Source organism: Athene noctua, chromosome 9 (assembly GCF_965140245.1).
Source record: "Athene noctua chromosome 9, bAthNoc1.hap1.1, whole genome shotgun sequence".
NCBI lineage: Eukaryota > Metazoa > Chordata > Aves > Strigiformes > Strigidae > Athene > Athene noctua.
The window spans coordinates 11,562,000-11,581,951 of NC_134045.1; positions in this window are offsets into that span (position 1 = coordinate 11,562,000).

The window sequence follows — 19,952 nt, forward strand, 5'->3', positions numbered from 1 at the left end:
AGTGTCAAAGAAGAAAATTTATAAATATTGATAAAGTTTGCAGGTAACGAGTGATAACAATCAATAACGGTACATGAGATCACATATCTGTGAACAGATACAGGTGGTCGTATTTACAGGATGAAGTATTCTGGAAAGCAGTAACTCTGAAAAGAACCTTAGGGTCATAACAGGTAGCAGATAGGTAAGGAATAAGCACGGGCTCCCTGTGTCATGCTGTGGCTACAAGAGCTACAGAGCTCTTGTGGTGCATAGCCAAGGAATAATGGGGCAGGCTTATTTATTTTTTAGATCACTACCGGAATACTTGAGGACCTCCTTTTCAAAAGGATTAAATGCTGACACACTTGTCTCTTTTTTTTTTTTCCTCCAGAGGACAGCTAAGTGTGCTTCTGAAACAAGTAAATGAAAACTTGGTACAAAAGAACAACAGTGCTTACAAGAGAAACATACGTGATTACATGGAACAAAGCATTGTAGAAATCTGTCTTTTGGGCTATTTCTTAAAAACAAAGAAACAAATATGCTTTTACAACTAAAATTAGTAAAGTGGAAGGCAGGACATGTTTTCTTTAAATAAGAGCAAAACAATTGAACCAACTTATTTTTCACATCTTCGATGCAGAACAAAGTGTAACAGTTTGCTGGGAGGTCACAGAACACCTGACATACTCATCTGTATAGACTACTGTCAGGCAGAGTGATTACTACTATATACAGATCTGGAGGGTTCCCTGTTGTCAGGCAGATTGTTGTTGAGAATTTTAGGATGCTTCGAGTAGTTAATTAAAGAGAGGCGCTGGTAGCATTGCGAGGCTATAAATTCCTCCCTCATAGCTTATGGGGCTCAGTGCTGGAACTTTCCATATGTCTGTTTTTAACGGGCATAAACTCGTTTTGACCTTAATCAGCATTTTAGACTAACATTACACAGGGAGGAGAGAGATAGAAAAGGAGGGGAGAAGTTATTAGTCAAAGAGGCTTGCTTTAAGACATATAGTGGGAAGATCAGCACTCCTGATTTATCCACTGGTATGTTAAAAGATTCAAAGCAAAGGCAACATGGCATTTTATAGTCTAACTGTTCTACAAGAACATAAATTAATACACATTTTGCAATCAAACCAGCAAGCACTTGAAGAACAGGTTTGTTGTATCTGTAGGTATCAAATATCAGAAAACATAAATTAACGAGTCTGTAGATTATTAAATGACAGTTGAGATGCCAGCTTTCCTTTTTTTATCATGGAAGATATTCCCAGGATCTGTGACATCTGTGGTGGCTAATCCCCCATAGAGAAACTGACATTAAAAGGAATTCACACTGTGGTAAAGCCATACACCATTACAATGTCAGCTATGGGTTTCCAAAGCTCTCCTGGATTCCAGGCTGCGGAGCAGAATATGAGTGAAAAATGACAAGGTTGGTTTCCACATTTGCATTGCAAACAATAGCTATATAAACTGTGACTTTGAATTACTTTACTGTGGTGAAGATTGCCAACATTTTTCACAGGAAAAAGGAAGATTTCTAGATGCCACTGTTCTCATCCGGTGTCCTGAATACCTTGCACCTTTCAGGAAATTTTTCTTTCTACAATTGCTACCCACATCATTTTCAGCATATGATTTAAACGTGATTTTTTTTTAATTTGAAAAAAAATGGGAGGATAGCACTGTGAAATATCACTGCAATCTCTCCAAATAAATTGTGTAGTTGACAAATTTATACATTATTCACAACAACTCTTCAGAGAAAAAATTACTAAGAACAAAGACTGAAAAAGTCTACTTCCTGCACCACTCCACGCCAGGTAGTTAAGTATGGTCTTTCTTCCAGTCCAAAGTCGTGTTCTGCCGCTCTTCCATTCCTGACCTCATTCCTGTTCTTGCTTCCTCTCATAAACCCCTCCAATTTAACTACTTCTTTCTTTTCATTTCTGATAATGACAATATCATGATTTTTCTATCTTGTGCTTTTGAGTTGCAAATCTTACATCTCTGAATCACCTCATTCTGCCTTCATCAGATTCTTGCTGCACTATAAGCCTTCCAGTACAAACCAGCTCAAAGAGTGCCTCTTCCTTTTGGATAGAAGGTTCATGTCATTCAATGAGCCCATCATCATTCTCCCAGAAATACAACCTATATCATCAATTTAGTTCAAACTATTTGTCACTATCACAGGACCAAAGAGCAGAAACCCAGAAACTAGCAGATCACTTGATAAAAGCCCAGTGTTTCAAAGTGCAACTTCATTTGTCATTTCTTCACATCAGCTGTAAACAGCTGCCTGCTTGTAAGTAGCTTAGGTAGCAGTTGTAAACAAGCAACTATATGGGACACCCAACTGAATTTGCATTTAACATTTGCCTCTGCTAGAAAGATTTCAAGTAGGAAGCTATTTCTGCTCCATTACTTTTAGTAATAAAACTCCTGAAAAGGACATGACCTTTAAACATCTCACACAAGGAACAGTAGGCCTCAAGTTCATTTACAATCCAGGACTAAGTCTTTATAGTGGTATGGCAGTAACTCCACATACAAAAACATCCAAAATACTTCATTTCTAAAGCATTAATCATACTTTCCACTAGCCTTGAAACACAGCATTCTTTCATCCAAAATAGCATCCCCAAAGTAATACTACATATTTTTACTTTGCTGCTATGATGAGAATAGCAATTACTGCCTATGCACATAGTTTCCACTTATTTAGTCAAAATTACTCACTTTTTTAAAAGAGCATGTTATACTAGTTTATATGACAGTAAAGCTATAAATTAGAACTTTCTATAGCATATTTACCTCTCGTGTAAGTTAAATCATCCATCATGTTTATCTGAATTGCAATACTGTCCTATCATTATATATTCATATCTCACTAGTCCTTCATTCTTTCCTTCAGGATGTCAAATAATCTTTCAATGACTGCTTCACAGTGCATTGTATAATATCTAAGATAAAAGCATATTTAATCAGCACTGGGGAGAGAGAAGAAACTTCAACAAAAAGCCCAAAATAATTAAAATAAATGTTCAAAGTTACATCAGAAGAGTGACATTTTTTAAAAGGCTGACATATGTCATTCTAAAAGAATATAAACAGTGTAAATAAAACACTGACACAATTTTTCCCTCCCAGAATCATCTAAGGAAGGCAACACCTAGCTATTGGGTGGTAAACACTGTAACACCATCAGAATCACAGCTCACTCCTAGCGATCTCTTTTTTTTTGTATGCCCAGGTACCATCTACTTTAACAATATGCTGTTCCATCACTCTGAACTCTTCAAACTGTATAAACAGAAAATGAACATATTCAATGCTTTTCAGAAATACTAGATCTGTTGAGCACAGCGATGGTCAGAGGGAACCAGTTGTCCCTGGAAGCACACATCTTACTGCACATAAACACAACAGCAACCCCTTACAGCAGTACAGGTTCTAGCTGCTCTTTGTCTTTCATTTATTTTTAATCCAAGAACACAATAGATCACAAAAGTACAAATCTATGAACAAATTAAACTGTGAGATGCAAATTTATCCTAAGTTTTAAAAGCTTTAGCTTTCTAATGGGAGCTGATGTAAATCACATTTTGAGTCACTGAAAATATGATTAGGTAAAGGTACAGGAAAATATTCTGAGCCATAACATCACCAAATATAAAAAGTTGTAGCTCCATTCCTGTTTGCACTTAGCAAGATATTTTGGATAAGGACCATCTTTCTGTAGGTAGCCATAACACTTGACCTCTATAGCAACAAAGCAGCCGCCAGAGTACACATCTGACAGACAACCTTTTAATGTGCTATACTCTAATGTTAATCAAAACAAAAACTCAGGTCTAAAGCTATTAAAATCCATAAAACAGTAATAACAGTTATCACATGAAATCCAACAAGCTGCTAATATTGGTCTGATAATCACAAAGTGTAAGAAATCGTTTATTCTAGATGATGGTGGCAATGTTTTCTCTGTGTGATCAGTATGGTTGTAAATCCACACAGTAGATCCTCCCTACTGGTAAGCAAATGTGCATCTGAATGTGGAACTAAGACAATGAAATATGGAACTTCAGTTCCACATAGAAGCAGTAGTTCCTATTTTATCAAATCTGAAATCATGTCAGCTATCTTTGCATTTATATCCAAATCTCAATTCTATGTAGTATTGCTGGAGAATCAATGCTGAGCTAAATTCTGAATAATATGCTCAAATAAAATGAGTCAAAAAGGAGGTAGCACAACACTGACATTCCAAGTGGTATAAGCTGTACACAAAAGCCTTCTAGTTGTCTTCCCAAGGTCTTTAGGTGCATTCAAACTCTTCAGTGGCTTAATGGCTAAAATAATATACTGAAGATATATTCCCTAGGAATGGGGTTTGACCTACTGGTCAAATACGAAATTGCCTTCAGGCTAGCAGGTACAGTAGCCATGTGCCATTATGAGAGCAGCCTAATGGCCATTTTTTCATGGTAACAGCTGAACAAGGCAGACACCGTACCCAACACAGTTCAGCAGCCCTAATGTTATAGAAGTTGGGCCAGGTGGACTGAGGTTTTCCTTCACGTTTGAATGCTAAAATCAGCCTAAAGATTTTTGGCAGAGTCACAAGCAGCTATATAAAGGCAACCTGAAGCAACCAGAGGAAAAAAAAAAAATAAATAAAAAAATATTAGGCATCAGAAAAGTCAAGGGCACAGGAAGAAATATATGGTAATACATCCCTGAGAGAAAACTGAGAGAGAAAGCAAGAGAACAAGTGCACCTTCTAAAACAAAAGATTATTAACTATAAGCCAAGAAATTATTTCTGCCATTTGATGCCAACCATGTTTAGATAAGCAGTACTATATGTATTGTCTATGAATAAGAAACTGCTTTTATGTGTCTTTCCACATAAAAACTTCTCTTAACAGAAACAACCTGTAAAACTCTAAACAAGTAATAAAGCTCTTATGCTATTAATATCCTGCACTGATGAAGTACCAGTTGTCATCAAGAATACTCAGTGTACCAGTCACTCCCAGAGAAACAGAACCATCGTAAAACGTTCAGCAAGTGGTTGCGTGATTAGCAAAGGACAGTGAAACATAAATCTACATTTGGCTAAAAAGAAATAGGGAAGAAAGAACATGTCCAAATTTGCTATGGACACCAGAAATTCCTACATCACTGTTTTGGAACATGGTCTTCCTAAGCATCCATATAAATGGCCAACAATCTACATGTTCTGATATATTTAGATAATTTATTTTAAAAAAAGCAATGTGATTTGGCATTGCACCTGCAGTAGATGTAGCACAAAATTCACACTGAGAGGTCACTTTAGCATTTTCCTTCAGGAAAATTCTTTTATCTGAATGATATAATATGCTCACTCTAATAATTCAGATATTTTAGGTACTACTCATTACCACTGGAACTATTCAGAATTCCCCTTTCCATGCAAACAGTACCCAACCTTCCCTCCTGAGCCTTTACATTACATTCAGTCCTCAACAGTGGCCTCATCAGAAAAATCCTTCTTTGGTGGACATCCTAGTAGCCCCTGCATCATGCAGTGCTTGGAGTGTCTGGAACTGTTCTTGTAAACTGGAGTGTTATCTTGCATTTAGTTAAACTGTACAAGTATTCTGTATTCTAGGGAACCATGTTCCCTTGGTCAGACAAACAAGATCCATCACTTCTAGTTACACTGACTAGCAGAGTTCTACATAAGCAGTCCCCATTCATAAATATCCTTCTGTCCAAAAGATAATCAGTGGGACTAACCTCAGAAGGAAGACTGATGTTATTCAAAAGTATTAACTAGAAACTCTGCTAAAATTAAAAAGGAACACAACAACTCAGAGGTCCAATATAGTTGCCAACATTTTTCCCTTTCGTGTGTCCTCTAGGGGGGGAATCAAAACTGTACTGTAACCAGGAAACCAACATAATAGCATGAACTGAAGTTCCTTTCATCTAAAATGACCCAAAATGCCCTCCTGGAAAAAAAAAAAAAAGGGGGGGAAAAAATAAAAGTTTGCCTTCCCACACTACTGCTAAATCTCTGGGTTAAAAATCCATGCAAATCTAATGCAATGAAGAAATGTGATGAAAATGAAATTAATGTACTTTTGTACATTTGAGGATTTGGACGAATCCCCCTTTCTTTTGAACATATAAAATGAAAAGATCCACAACACCCAGAAGGCTGTGAATAATTATTTTTACTAACAGGACTGCCAGAAATTTTTAAACACTTACTAAGCACAAGATTTCGAGATTAAAAAAAAATTAACTTTTAAGTTTTTTTTCCCCAGATTCCTTTCCTCAACAGACTTCACATAAAGAACTTATTTCAATTTTCCCCTCTATTAAAAATAAATGACATTAATAAAGCCAAAGAGGAGGCATTTCTATTCATCTAAATTCTGCAAGGAAGCATATTTATGCAGATGGATGTGGTAGTGAACAGTACAAATCATTCAGAAGGGTGGCTGCAGCGCTTCAGTTTTGGCCTTCCTTGTGAAGTGACTCTGCTCTGTTGACTTACTGATTGCATAGGTGTCACTCAACAGCACATTTTCACAGCTGATACAAAATACACGTTCATCTTATTTCTTGTGAACTTTTCAGTAGCTGAAACTCTGCATCAGCAGTAAATGAAGGTTATGGAACAGAACTCAAAATTATTTATAATGAAAGCCAACAGAGAGCTCAAATTCTTCTGTTGTTTGCACTGAAGCAATCCTAAACTAAGTTAATTTCTAGAAAAAATATGAGTTTTGAACAAATTTTGGATAAAATACTTCAGGAGTTGTGCTAACAAATAACTGTAAAATAGTCTTTTTCCCCTTGTGTGTTAAGCTAAATTTTTCCAAAAAGGCAGAATTTAACTGTTTATGAACTATAGCAATCCTGACAAGAAACACGGGTCCTGTCTATTTTGCTTTTCTCTCTTGCTGGTCAGCAAATATTACTATCAACTTCTGTTGTCTAGAGGATGTCAGTGTGTGCTGTGAAATCCGCAACTACCAGGCCTGACGTGAGAATTCAGGTATTTTTAACCTTTGTAAAACCTCATCTCAGTTCTCTTACATGGTAGCCAAGATGGTGGTATTACAAAAACAGGTCGTCATCCTGGTTGAAACGTGCCTTGAATCTTACATTCACAGAATTAGCTATCTTGGTAAAGCCTATGGTCAATGCATGTTACAATCTGTTTCTAATACAAAGAGGCTTGAAATATCTTAACAAAACCTATCAGAAGTCTGACCTTATTTGAAGGTGTGGAGACTCATGCGTTTAACTGAAAAAGTTATTATTTAATTAACTGCCTGTTGGCTAAAAGAAGTCATCACATTTAAACTCTTACTCCTTAATTTAGCTGAATTAGACAGGAGCACACCCTACCCAGTTAAACCATATGGGGTTTTTTGGGGGGTATAAATGTGGTTATAAATAAATGTAAAGGCTCCAGTTATCTACCTGGTTTATATGACAAAACATGCAAAATTTTGTCAGTGAATAGCTGCCAAAGAATTAAAGCAAAAAATGTTGTCTGTAGTCAAGAATAGCCCATGCAACTCCCTCACTAGAAAATGAAAGGTGCCTGAAAGACATTCAAGTCAACTATTCACCTGTGTAAACCAGGTGAAAATACTGGCACTGTCATCTGGATTTCAATTCCAAATTAACTCTAGAAAAACAACCACTTGTTTTTTTAAAAAAATCAGTTTGTGAAGGAGTATAAATAAGCGTCCTTCATAAAACGATATAGTTCTAATGAAAGTCTGAAATAGCCTGGGGAGACTGCTAAATACGTCATTGTGGTAAAGAACTGCTCTATTTTTGTGAAATGCTTTAACACTGCAGTGATATTGACAGGACCACGAGAGCCTAAGGTAAATAAATATTGTCTCCCGTTTGAGAAAGCTGTTTGCTTCACGCTATCTTCATCCTTAATAAATGCTCAGACTCACATTATGCATTGTTACACTTTTTTTCCAAAAAATAATGCTTATTTCTATCACTTCAGTGGAATACAGCATGACACCTCCAGGCAGGTAGGAAGGTGTTCAGGCACCATTGATTCAGGCATCAACAAACAGCTGCAGAACATCTGCATGTTAAAGACCAGAGCCATACATAATCTTTACATATCCAAAGAACAGGATAAACCAAGAAATGGGGATTTATCTATCTAGCATTTGTTTCTGTAGCTCTCTCCTGAATACAGTATTTGCCTAAGTGGGAAATGGTAGTAAAAGCAGAAAATAATTTAAACCAACTAGAATAAAGCTATTCTACTTCACATCCTTCAGTTTTTAGCAGATATTATCATGTCACAGAACAGGTTGTTACTTTTTGTTTATATTTAGTGTTGTAAGTCTTTCAAGATCATGTACTGAGCAGCAATATAAAATAAATTCATATAATCAGCAAGAGATGACAGAAAACAAAAATAGCAAAGAGGAAACATGTAATTAATATTAATTATAAAATAAAAAGCTCATGAGATTCGAGGGAGAAAAAAAATCACTGTAAATAAAGGTTTATGTGAGTTTTGGGGTCAGATTATACCTCTCCTTGAACTGTCTTTTCTTGACAGACCTGCAGCCCCACTATATAATGTGTGCTTAAGCCAACCAATCTCTGTAATTAGAGATGCTCCAGACCACCCTGGCTCCCTAGCCATGCTGGGCCTCTGTGCATTAGCCCTGAGCATAAATCTTCATTTCAGCACTCCTTGACAAAGTTGATTAAATATGGAGCATCATAATGGACTACTGCATAAACACTAACTTCATTTTTATTGTATGTTATTTTACTTACGTAGGAAACATCATTAAATATTCCTGTACATGGAAACCATTAAGAATGCCATGAAAGAAATCTCCAAAACTGCACAACAAAATTGCACACCCTCCTTTCTCCTCTTGCCCCAAGAAAATAACAGCAAATATAGTCAGCATTGCACGTACAGTCCTACTTTTGAATTCTGAACCCTGACATTTAAAGTCATGTTAATTGCTATCTTGAGCTGGGGGTAGAGGACCTAAAATAAATATTATTAGTTTTGTCTGCATTCCTTCACTGTTTATCCCCAAAGCATCATGCCAGTTTATAGTTGACTATCACGGGACAAGGTAGGAAGCTGTTAAAATAGAAGCTATTGTAAATCTTATGTAGAGTAGCTCATACTGTTAATATGGTGATACAGCAAAATAAAGATGTGACTGCAACACAGAACAACACAAACTTTTGCAGAGACTACAGGTTAATAGAGACATCATTTCTGTCTCCACTGCTACCTTAATTAGATGTACCAATAGAAGACACAAACATAACTTTGTTTGGGTAAAGATATTTAAATATTTAATATCCCTTCAACTTTTGGCATCTATGTGTACTCAAGCTAAGTACAACACTACTGATTTCTATTCCTTTTTGGTCATGAGGTTGACTTAGCAATACACCTCTGGAAAACATAGTTTCAGTTTTCAATATATTGCTTATTGCTGTACTAGTATTTTTCCCTTCCCACATTTTACATCATGAATTATGTCAGAATAATAATGAATCAATTCAAAACTCCAAATGAGAGTGTTGACCTGATGTGAACATGTTCTGAGAGTGAAATCAGACTTGCTAAATTGCACATGAACTCTCATCATTTATATACATCATTTAGTGTTCTTAAAAATAAGTCCGTATTATTAATGAAGTGTAGTTCAGCACAAAATGAAACAAAGTTGGACCTGCTAAAAATTTAGCATCCAACAAAAATTTGGTTTTATATGCTGTGGGAATACCTCTTGTTTCATTATTTAAGCCTTAATGGATTTTTTGCTACTTTGTCTTATCCTTTCTCATCAAGCTTTGCTTGTTGGTTTTCTCACAACTGTAACAGAACTTCACAATTTCCAATTATCTGGAAGGTTTTTTTCCCTCTTTGCTCCACATACAAGGACATGCTTAGCTATGGCACTTCTTCCTGAGCAATTTCTACTTAAAACATTTCTATTTTCCTCCATCTCTTCCCTGGATAAAGTAAGTCTGTGAAACCAAATCATTTTAAGCATATTAACTGTCAAGTTTCAGTCGTTGGTATGTAAAGGTGTATTTGTATTCTTATGGTTGCTCAAATGAGTGGTAAATTTCATCAGGTAGAACTGAGGTGCCACCACTTTCTAACACCCACAATTAGACTGGTAAGAATTTTATGATCTTTCAGCCTACTGATGAAAACACTCATTTAAATTATAGTCTCATTGATTTTTGTTCCTTCACCCTATTAAAAGCCAAGCATATAAATGGGGGAAGGTACTGAAGTAATACAAATGATACAGAAACATCTTAAAATAGTATTCATCAGTACTTCAATTAAATATTCTCCAGACAATCTTCTCATTCACAGTGGTTTTGATGTTAACACCTTTAATCACTTTGCACATCCGGAATAGATTCTATGACATTTTGACTTCTGCGTGTTGATAAAAACAGCAACAGGACCAAAACAATGTATTTTAGTAAGTATTATCATAAAATATTGATTTAAATTTAAACAGAAAAATAAGCAACCTGGTTGGAAATCAAAACATTAAGAGGAATAAAAACCCGGTAAACTTTATCTTATTTTATCCTGCAATTCTTCCAAATAATGTTCGTTTATAGCAATAAAAATAAGTATTACAATGTGCTAGATAAGAACCTTTTAGGCTGATTAAATAAACCCAGTGCTATTTTATCTTAAAAAAGCCATCAGACTTGCAAAGAAAATACTCATTAGTAATTTGAAAGCCGTGCTATGCTACACTTGCATTTAATAAGGTAACAATTTAGATTTATGCAGTGCCTTTTATCCCAAAGCAATTTACAACTTACAGCCAGAGATTATCACTTCATCTCCAGTGAAACTTGGCAACTGTGAAGTGTTGCTCTGTACTATAAAGCAAGAATTCTGGTAGGTAACAATAAATATGAGGTTTCAGCTGAATAAGTATGACTCTTATATTTATGCCTCAAATTAAATCAAGCAAAAATGTTAAATTATTTTTCTGAAGTCACGTTGCCCTTTTTGTCTTGCATCCACTTGCAAAATGAGGAACAGGTTCTATAAAAAGCAGAAAAACATTTGCAACACCCCCTTATAGATTATCTGAAACAATATTGCTGGTCTAGCAAGGACACTAAAAGTGACATCTAATGTATGGTTAAAACTTCTTCCTGAACTGCTTCTTATGTAATTCTTTGGTAACAGTATTTAAGAGTAGCTTGAAATCAGGAGCTACATTTAGAAATACCTCTAACATTCAGATATTCAATAAAGACAAGTTTTAAGAGAAAAAAACCCCACACCACCAAGCATTTAAATGTCACAAGTTAGGCTCTTTCCACTAGAATAATTGTATTACCTTAAAACAAATATAAGTTGTATACTTCCATTTTCTGTTAATTTACTCTCTGGAATACACATTTTCAACTTATACTCTGCATAATAAAGATGAAAAACTGCTCCTTTAAAAAAACAAACAAACAAACAAAACAGTGAAGGCAAGAAGTTATATGACTCAGTGTGGTTTTAGGGCAAAAATACTGCCTAGCTTGCTATAATGTTAAACACAATCAGTTTTGGTTTCCCAAAAAAATTTGGCATGAGGGTAACTATGCCTGAAATTCATGCTTTTCTACATGGAAAAATAAGGGCATGTGAATGAAACGAGGGGCAGAAAGTTTAAAACACTGATAAAAAAGAAAACACCTCCTTACCAAATCAGCCTGTGGAGGCACCTGCCATGAGACAGGGTGAAAAACAAAACATGAGCTTAAAACTTCAAATAATATTGGATTATTCCATCCTCAGCATGTAAGACAAAGTGCTTCAGAGAAATAAATGTTCAACTGAGGATGTAACATCAGGACATAACCATGCCGCCACACATTTGAGTTGCCTAATGCAACTCTGTAAACTTCCACAACCTGGTAAGACAAGCAAGTTTTAGAATTAGTAGTCTCATTTGGAGACAAGAAGACCGTAGAAAGGAAAGAAGGGTTTACAATAACCTTCACAAAAAGTCCATTCCAATTCCAAGATCAGAATCTGATTCTTGCCCTGGGGCCTAGAGTGCTGTAATTCAGTTAACCTTCTACTAGAAGGGGAAACAAGGAAATCACAGCAACATAGAGACAGATCTCCTAAGAACCTGTTGGCAACAGAACAAAACAGATCACTGATGTGATTGATTTCACTTCATAGGATACATAAAAATCCTATGAGAAGTGGCCATATTGTTGTTTTCATTATTTAAATGAATAGAAAAATAAGTAAAGTACTAACCGATCACCTACTGTGAGATTTGGACAAATACTTAAAGCAGCAATGTGAATACCCTGTCGGAATAAATCATAAAACATACATTTCCGTATATATCTTGGAGTGAATTCTTCATGCAGTCTGACAAGGCCATTTTGAATTGCTCACATCCAGTTCTTCTCAGACACTCATGCATAAACACTTGGTACAACAACATTAATGAGCAATGACATAAGGAATTTAGGTCTAACCAAACAGACTCCATCTGAACAGTTACATGCTTAAATCCTTAAAGTCCTTTCCTCACTCCCTTGAGCAAATGAGTAGGGTTTTTTTCTTTAAAGGTTATTTTAAAAAGTGCTCATATAGTTGTCATTTAGTACATTTTCTTCAACAAACTCTCTCAACAGCAGAGCAGCATAATGAAGAGAAGCATAATGAGAGTACAGTGGAGCCATGCTCCTCCCCTCCAATTGCATCCATCTCCCCTCTCATTACACATCAGGCTAGTTATTCACAAAGACTTTGGAAGAACTACAGTCGGTGCCTAGCCAGACAAATCTCTCATAGTTTTCATTTAATTTCATTTCCTTTCTGCAACTGTCAACCTTCTGATCCCAGTCAATCTCTTGTACAGACTGCATTCTACTGAGTGGGTTAAGAATTAAAAAAAAAAAAAAAAAAAAAAAAGCAGAAGCTTAAACCAAAAGTAATTCCTATGTAGTAGTAACTTCTAAGCGATTCATAGTCTGCAACAGGTCCTTAATATTTGGATATTGAAATAGTATTATTTTGGTTACATATAATCAGCAATCTAAGGGGTCAAGTAACCTTACAGTACACTCTGTTTATGCTGCTTTCCTCCAAACTTTAATTCAGAGAAAAAAATTGTGGAGAATATCACAGGAGCTATAGAAGTATGCTACAAATTGTGTGTTCCTCATCCATACTACATCTTTGTTCATCAGTACCACTTGAAGTTTCAGGAGGTAATATGTACAGCATAAGTTCAATTTTCTGCCACCTGGCTTGTTATAGAAAAGTGAAAAATATTTCAGATCTTATTTATGTAAAAATCTGTGGAGTGCTGAAGGTATTCCAGGCGAACATGATCCAGGTTGTCATCACCCATACCAACAAGGACGATAAGCAACAAATCAACCAGCACTGATGTTGTCTGTCTTCTGAAGCACAGGATTATGCTCCATACAGATTTAAAGAGCTCTTTACAGCTCTTACAGTCAACATGTGAAGTTCTCGCTTCAACTATACATTCTGGATTGACAGAGGAACATAATAACATGATACAGATAAATCCACCTAAGCCAAGGTCCCAGTAGGTTAGTACCCACTTGGACACAACCCTGGTCACTTGTTCTTAAAATTAGCAAGTACTTGTTACTTCTTTTAGTACCTAGATCAAGCATCAAGGACAAGGCTAAATCATATCTTCAGTTTAATCTGAACAGCCCAGGCTTAAGTTGTTCTTAAATTATACATCATTTCTAGGCTGTAGGGTAAAAAGTCAAAATAAACTCAAGTCAAAATATCTTTAATTTTTCTTTCTTCAATCTGAAAATGAAACTTAACTGTTATCTTGATGTTTTTGTCAATGGAAACTTCTTCTTTTTTTCCTTCATTTTTTCTTTCCACCAGAAAAGAAGATTCTCATTACCATTTCAGAATAATAGTTGGACTAAAATTGACATTCCTTAGTGGGCCCCACTTAGCACGGAAAATGTTTTACTTCTGCTATAATTTGCAGAGCAGCATTATATTGATTCTTTTACCCTCACTTTTCTCCCTTGACATGAACACCGGTGCATACCCATAAATTTTTGTCTCTGCACATACTGCTCTGCAGACCCTGTGGCATCCTGCTGACCTCAGACATTTTGTACCTGCCTGAAAGAAGTCTGAACTAGAAGGCAATGGAAGGCTGGACCTTTCATTCTTCTTATTCCATGAAGAAAAATAAGGGCCCCACCAACCTGATCTTCCACATGTTACCCTCCCTTTTGGTATTCATTGCACAAGTGTACCTGTGTTTCGGTATCACCATGCAAACTCAGGTGTATCTTTGGTAGGTGTGTGCATTTGCAGCACAGCATACTGGACTGTTGGCGCCCGTTACCCCGGCTTTCTTGCCACAGCTTGTGCAGTTCAAGCTGTCTCCTAAAGCACTGCACTGCCACGGCTTCTCCCAAGCTTCTCAGTCGTGTGTCAAATACAAAGATCTGAGGAGAAGCTGCTGCAGGTGTTGTGAATGTGAGGGGTGTCTGACTCTAGCAGATGAAAACCAAAGCTGTTACTAAAGTCACACCCAGGGGGGCTGCAGATTTCATGTGGCCCTCTACCATTTTTAAATTATGTATTTTCCACTGTGAACTGGTTCAGGATTTCTCAACCAACTAACAGACCATTAACAGCTTGAACACAAACTCCTTCAGTAACAGCTGAGCTAAAACCAGAGCTTATCCCACAAGATGTACTTGAATATGTGTTGCAATTAAAGGTCTTTTAAAAGTAACTGTTCATGGTAATATCTTGTACTGCGTTTAGTCAGATAATAAGCAAATAAAAATGGTCTATTATGTACATTTCCTTCACTTGAACATGACAGATTTGTTTTCCTTTGCATATTACACCACCAAGTGGCCTAATGCTCTTACTTTCTTCTGTTCACTGCTCTAGAGATACCACCACACAAACCAAAATAAAATTTAAAAGTTGAATTGCTACCTAAAATTAAAAATTAACTGCAGCATAATCTGAGAGATTCAGCTAGATACTTGTATTAAACTTTCTCCATTTATAGCTTAGAAGTGTAAATTTAATACAAGTGTAAATTTAATACAAGTGTAAATTTTGTTATGTTTCTCCTCTTACAGCAACTTAAAATTTATTAGGGAAAGATTCATCTTCACCTTTTATTTGGGTGATACATGTGTCTAATGGAGTAGTCTGATACATCTGCTATGAACACAGGCATTTTCAGATACTTCATTAAATTTAAAAGAGACATAAGTAATTAAAATATAAAATGCGGAAAAAAAATGGACTTCAGATAAAGTCTGGCCAAGCAAGTGAATCAAGGAAACTCAGAACAGGCTTGGAGTACCTTAACTGAACAAGCAAAGCTTGCAGGTATTTGAAATGAGCCGGAATACGCACATGAGTGAGGGCAACGGGATCAGTCTCAGAATTAATACTAAATATAATTTGGTTACATCTCCAAAAAATGCTAGGTTGCACCTGACAAGTAAAACTAGAGCTCAGACTTTCCATTCTCATTTTCAATGCCCAATCTTACACTGCTACAAGATGGCATGGCTTTATCTGGAAATCCACTCCATATTTAGACAACATTTAGCTTACCATTTCGAGAAGGTTGAGCTAGAATGTTTATGTTAAAATAATGTATTCCTTAAGCTATCTTACTGAGAGAATCTGATTAAGAGTTAAATACTCCTCCAAGTGTGAGGGAGACACTTCTTTCAATATGATTATAGCAAATGCCAAGCAGAACTTTGGACCTTGCCGTGTCAAGCACTGTAGAAAGACAGTAGCCAGGTTGCATTCAGCAGCCACATAGATTCAAACGAGACATGCACAGGAGTGGAGCTACTTCCCTGCTACATGGCTACAAGCATACAGCTATCACTGAGGGAAGCTCCTGTTCCTTATCTGTTCCAGGAAGTCCACTCAATGATAGCTGCTGCCCTGAACAGCTTAGAGTAAGCTTGAAGTAGAGGAATATCACTATTAAGCAGTGAACAACATAATGGATGCAGATTTCAACTATACCCACTCAGACATACAAGTGTGATTTGCGTTCAGAAATGACTACTAAATGGAAGGAAAAGGGAGACGGAATGAAAATAAAACAGGCAGAGCTGAAACAAGTCTCCACAGAAGACAGTACTCTGCACTGAAAAATGGCCTCTGCCAGTAACATCTTTGTTCCCTAAGGAAATTACCTTCTGCAACTGCTAAGACAGGCTTTAGTTCCAACTTGTGAGCTATTCAGGTTTCTCCCTTCTTTTGCTCCAAATTCTCCACTTGACTAGGGAGAAACAGGAATGATGTATAAATCTCATTTGTCCATCCATCTCCACTCGTGAGGGAAGCTATGTGGACCCAGCTGAATCCTGTTTAATTTTCCCAACCTGTGCAGCAATAGCAGCCAAGAACCAAGGTCATAAATGTTTAAATTTCATGCAATTTCACGCATGTCTAGCAAAAATTTTGCTATTTTAGTTCAGAAGTGTGCAACAAGGTATTTCTTCAGGTGCATAAAATCACTTCAAGAGTTAGTAAAAGAGGTGCCCACAGGATGTGGGCAAGGTTGCAGGAAAGATATTTACAAAACACAGACTTATACAAATGCACACACACTTCTAACAGCATGATCAATATGACTGCTCTGTGGACAATAAGGTAATCATCCATAATTACAATTGAATTACAATCTTATAAAGTTTACCACAGTCTTAAGGATTTTGTGGTAGAAACAGATATTTGCCTATTATCATGAGTAAAGGAATTAGGATTACTTTTCTTAGACAAAGTGTCATTTCTTCACCACTAATAATTTACAGTGTGTTTCCAGATGGGACTTAGCACCCCCACAATATGCAGCATTTCAGTGCTAAAGTAAAAAAGAGAAAATGCATCACAATGATGAGATGGTCTGTTCAAACTGAGGGAAAAACTTCCATCTACCACACTAGATTTTGTCAGGACATATGCGTGTGGAAGATTACAGTGTCCCATTAATACTCACAGAATCAAGAAAATAGTCCTATCTTTCAGCTCATGAGTAACGGATTTAAAAGTCATATTGATAATACATAATTCAATAAAATATTGATGACATTCTTTACTTCAGACATGTGTTCAGCTATTTTTAGAAAGGTCTGCTAGTGTAAAATACTGGTTTTAAATAAATGTCTGTCACAAAAACTGTTATTCCCAATGTTTCTTTTTGTCATAGACTACAAACCAAACCTGCTTATGAAAAAATCCCAGAGAGTTTAGCATCCCAAGCTTTTATATTATTTCAGCACATTTGCCTCCTGTGCTTTGCAGTGGTCTCTGCATCTTTCTGCTGTTACCAGAATCCACCTCTTACTCCTGGACTACACCAGTGATTAAAGAAACAGGGTTTCACCAAATTTTTTATCTCTTTGTTACCACATGAAATTATATTGGTTATGCTATATACACACTGAACAAAGACAAACCCACAAATGACTCTGTGTATTGTATCCTGCTTTGCTCAATGTTTTGGAAAAAAACTATGAGCAACTTAAATAATTAGATTATTTAATGTCCAGTTAAGTGAATAAACACTAATATGACCTTACGCTATCCACAGGTCTCAGTCCAAGTTCTTTAAGAGATAGAAGAAGGTACACGTGAAAATACTTGGACATTATTTTCAAACATTTTCTCCATTACTCTTAGTGGCTAACAGTGATAGCAACACACATTATTGTCTCTCACTCTTAAATGCTGGTTGCTATAGAAACTTGACACTGATTAAGATGAGGAACATGATCCTCAGAAAATATGCAGTGAACTGAAATTAGTAATCCTGCACATTCAACCAGCAAAAATGAGACCTTGCATCTCTAATAATAGTGATAAAATTTTTCATAGGCTTAAAATGGCAGTTTAGAAATGATGCCCAGGCAAACTTTTTCTGAATAACATCATACATGGAAACAATGTGACCTGAAGCAGGTCTTTACATGCTGACAGTTACTGCCAGCTATTTGATTGCTAAAGAAAAGTATTTCAAACAGCATAGGTAAGAGCTTTCAAAGAGACTATTCAGAAACAACTGTTGACACAGAGATTCTTATCCTAGCCCAGCTCTGGTTTTTTGTGCACATAAGCTGCCACAAATTTCCTTCTTACTCTGTGATGCAATTCTGGATTCCATTCAGTTGACACCTAAAATATCTCTGTTCACATTAGCAAAACACAGGCACATTCTATGCATTTCAATTTGCAAACATAGTAAACATTCTACCATTTACTGCATTAGCAAAATCATACAGCAGCTGGCAGGGAGATCTCCTTACAAAGCTATGTATAGACCAGGTTACGATAAAAGCCGTTACCTTTCCTGGTGACAACATAGTATTTTAAGGTCCAAAGTACTACTGTCTTTGTAATTAATAGAAGTTTCTCTATTTGCATTCCCTCAACCAGTGAGTGTATTTTGCTCAAAAAGCATATCATGCCGAAAGGATAAATTTACTTCAAAAAGTTGCATGTATGAAGTGACAATCTTTATCATCAACTCCCAAAGCCAAGTTCTTCAAACCGAACAAAAGTTTCTGTATTCTTTAGAAGAAACAGAAGACCTCTTATCTATTTAGTTTTGCTATAAGGCCACATTGCACATTAATTTGAGAATACAGAAGAGATATTGTACCTGTTGGTATGGATATTAACATCAACTAGCTTCCTTTTTAAAAATCTGATTTTGTTATCTGAAAAGCTATAGTTTAGAAACTATTATATTGTTTCCATGGTACTTTTTATATAGTTCCTTATATAGAAACTTACTGTATGATACTTCTTAAATAGAAATTTTCTATATAATACTTCTTACATAGTTTCCAGATAATTCTGCATACATGTGAAGAATGTTACAATTAAATTATTTGGTAGACTCAGTATATATAGCATACATCATGCAAAAAATCTTAAAATAACTAGCAGTTAATTTACTCCATGTTAAAGCCTATTTATGGAAGACCCCAAAATTTCTACACAAACAGAAAATAACAAGATGACATGCAGAAAAGTTATACAATTTTTAATAGCAATAAAGAAACTTCAGGCATGTTTTTATTTTCCAGCTTGAGTTCAGGACTGTTGAAAGCAAAGAAATTTGAACACTCCAGTAATCTGACATATTGTAGAGGGTCTTGCTGTGTTTGCAGTCATGATTCATGAAACAGATTTGTAAAACCCTGTACAATAAACCTACCAATAAACCTACCAATAACTGCCTTCGATCTTGTTCAAATTTGTCTCTTTCAGTACAAATACACACCGAAAAGACTGTTTGAAGAAATGGAAAAGAAAGAAAATATCTGACATCAAATATCTTGTCTGTTAGTTTGTAGGAATAAAGTTAAAAGTCCTTTACTAAAAGTTCAATGAAAATCAAATCCCAATGTGCGATTTTAATTACAAGGCTAAGAGAAGAAAAGTTTCTGTCAGTCATCTGCAGACTGTACTGCAGAGATACAAGTTTTCCTCTCTACTGTGATTTAAGTTAAAGGAAAAGGAAGAAGAGGAGATAAAAAGACAAAAATAAAAAGAGAAAAGGGGAGGAAAAGAAGAAAGGGGAGGAAAAGAAGAAAGGGGAGGAAAAGAAGAAAGGGGAGGAAAAGAAGAAAGGGGAGGAAAAGAAGAAAGGGGAGGAAAAGAAGAAAGGGGAGGAAAAGAAGAAAGGGAGGGTAGTGTAAGATGAAATACTCCACCCCTCAATTAATGGTGCAAAATCTTACACCTCCAAGTGTAGCTACTTCAAATCCAAGTAACCAGAAGAATGCTACAGCAGATACTACACTATATATACAATGTATTCTTGATGTGTAGATGTTGTGGGTTAACCC